This window comes from Penaeus japonicus, unplaced genomic scaffold (assembly GCF_977035675.1).
Source record: "Penaeus japonicus unplaced genomic scaffold, GWHDUDI00000001_assembly GWHDUDI00000033, whole genome shotgun sequence".
Lineage (NCBI taxonomy): Eukaryota > Metazoa > Arthropoda > Malacostraca > Decapoda > Penaeidae > Penaeus > Penaeus japonicus.
This window is the reverse complement of record NW_028234435.1, coordinates 26,433,330-26,435,829: the sequence shown is the minus strand read 5'-3', so window position 1 is coordinate 26,435,829 and position 2,500 is coordinate 26,433,330. Positions and strand designations below refer to the sequence as shown.

At 40.0% G+C, this 2,500-nt stretch overlaps 1 protein-coding gene across 1 annotated transcript in view; it reads right to left on the bottom strand.

Annotated features, from left to right (window-relative positions):
- Positions 1 to 2,500, bottom strand: part of LOC147467861 (uncharacterized) — a 4,661-nt gene that overhangs the window by 1,634 nt on the left and 527 nt on the right. The window contains exon 1 of the mRNA XM_086556626.1: positions 1 to 2,500. This exon is cut by the window's left edge and continues 1,634 nt beyond it; it is cut by the window's right edge and continues 527 nt beyond it. The gene's annotated coding sequence lies outside the window, so the exon portion shown is untranslated.

Genomic DNA, 2,500 nt, shown 5'->3' with positions numbered 1-2,500 from the left:
GCCTCAACGTGGAAATGATTTTGAGTAAAAAAATGAACTTTTTTTATGGAAAACGATTTCTTTTCGGGCTCATGAAAATGATGAGAAGAAAAAGATGACAAAAGACAGTATAGGTGAAGCCCAAAGTAGTAATCCTGGACCAGTAGCCAGGACTACACATCCTTGTCCGGTAGCAAGCCGTTGGTGACGTCACAGATAAGTAGCGACTGTACGGCCATTAAGACATCCTTTTTTAAGATTTGTTAAATCTTCAGTTGCACTTTAGTCCGTATCGTAATCAAGCGTACTTTTCACATTGCTTAATCCAAAGACAACAGGGAAATTCTCATACGTAAACAGATGTATACAAGCTCATACAAAGATGAATTTGAGAAGGATATGCGATAAACATTTGTTGAAGAAAAAGTTCAATTCTATCAGTGAATGAGATAAGGAAAGTCATGATCAGATCACTTATCTCGTCAGTATTGCATGATACATTATAAAAAATTCATTACATATGATTATGGATTTGGACACTGCTCAATACTTCTAATAAGGGTCTCATGCTGGCAGAAGACGCGACTAAAATGGCGATTTTGGGACCGGCGGCTGAGTGGCGACGCGTGGGAGAGCCCGTACCTGACGAAGGCTAACTTTGTTTTGACTTGACCTCCCTTGATATCTGGAGAGGACAGGTCATGCGGACGCCATGGCATGGGTGCCCACGTAGGGCTACTCAGATACGGCTTGCTGTACATTCCTGCCCACATGGGTGCATTCTATAGTGCGTGTGTGTGTTCGGTACATAACTCGGCGCCTTTGTAAAATAAAAAGAGATACATTTTGTAAAGACCGCGGGTAGACTGATAGCATGAAAAACACAAATAAGAGAGAGAGAGAGAGAGAGAGAGATAAACCATGTGTGTTTCTATATACAGATCATACAAATGTGATTCGCTTCCACTTCATTCGAAGGCGTTCGGCACTATACAATATACATGTATAAGGAGCAGAATTATATATAAGTTATTTTGATGAACGCCATACTGTAGGAGTGGATGGATGAGCTTCTTTCGGCTATGAACCGGGTATACAACAAGGACATTTGGGATCTTCAAATCTAACTCTGTGCTGCTATGAAAGATTTATCGAATTTGTGAATGAATTACAAATTCTTAGAAGTTACTTAGATGAAGGATGATAAGAGATGGCTAGCTATTATCTGGACTAATCTCTCCAGATTTAGATATAAAGATATATGCAGTCAAACTAGCACTGCTTGTAAATGAATATATGATCGAATTTCCCTCTAGTTTTGATTGACCGTACTGCAAAGAGCGGCTGACGTCACGACTGTATTTACAACGTAGACATCGCTCCGAACTCGCTTCCCGGGGACATTCAATGAAATGACTGTGACGTCAAACTCCTTTTGCAGGTTGCAATGATTAAATAGATAGTATAGACATGAGTTAGACATGTTTTCAGTGACGTCAGAGTAAGCATGAGTTGTTACACCTATAACGCTTCTTAAGTAATACAGTATATATTTAGAAAATAATACAGAGATATATAATGAGTAACCAAATTACAGCTAAATAGTTTACGGGATTACGAAATGGAAACATGCTCAAAACACAACACATGAAATCACCGCAAGGAAGTATCCAGCACTCACCTATAGTCATGGCTGCAAACATGACTAGAAACGGTGAAATCACACACATGGGCGACCCCTCGTGTACTGCAGGACATGCGTGTGAACCGCGGATTCCGAAGACCCTATTTATTCCCTTTTGGAGCAGCACTGTGCATTGTCCGTAGCTAAATGTTGAGGTATATCACAATCGTCTATAAATCAGGACGTCTGGAATCTTCGTAACGCTTAGATACTACGACTTAACCTCACGTAACTAACCATTTCGCATGTATCAGTAAGGGATACATGCATTAAAACGAATAGAAAAGTTTCTGCTACTTCATTTTGGTGTTGATACCGAGGGATGTGACCCTGAAACCACAGTGACGCAAGAAGGAAAAGAAGCACAAGAGCAGTGATAACCAGCGAGGAAATAGACTTCGACTTTGTATACGCTTATGGATACGTAAACAGAGACTCGGGTATCTAGAGCTATCATTTTGATGATATTTCTTGCTTGGGAGAAAAAGGTAGACCCCCTCTTTTGATATGATAGATCTCATATATCCTTATCCACTCACTGAAAAGACATGTATAGGAAGTCTACCTGACTCTATCATCGCCAGCAGCTACAGAGCTACTTAATTACTCCTAACACCCGACAAGAGTGTTGTTGCATTAACAACAATTCACACCTCTTGATAAGGAAAGGAGAGATCATCTACGCTGCATTATGTTGTATTTGACTGTATCATCTGATTTTTCCACCAAAAGGAAAGGCAGAAAAGGGATAGAAAAGAATCAGCTGATGGGAGAAACTCACACATACAGAAATACGTGTCTGTGTGAGTAAGCGTAGGAAAGTATCTATTACTTTTA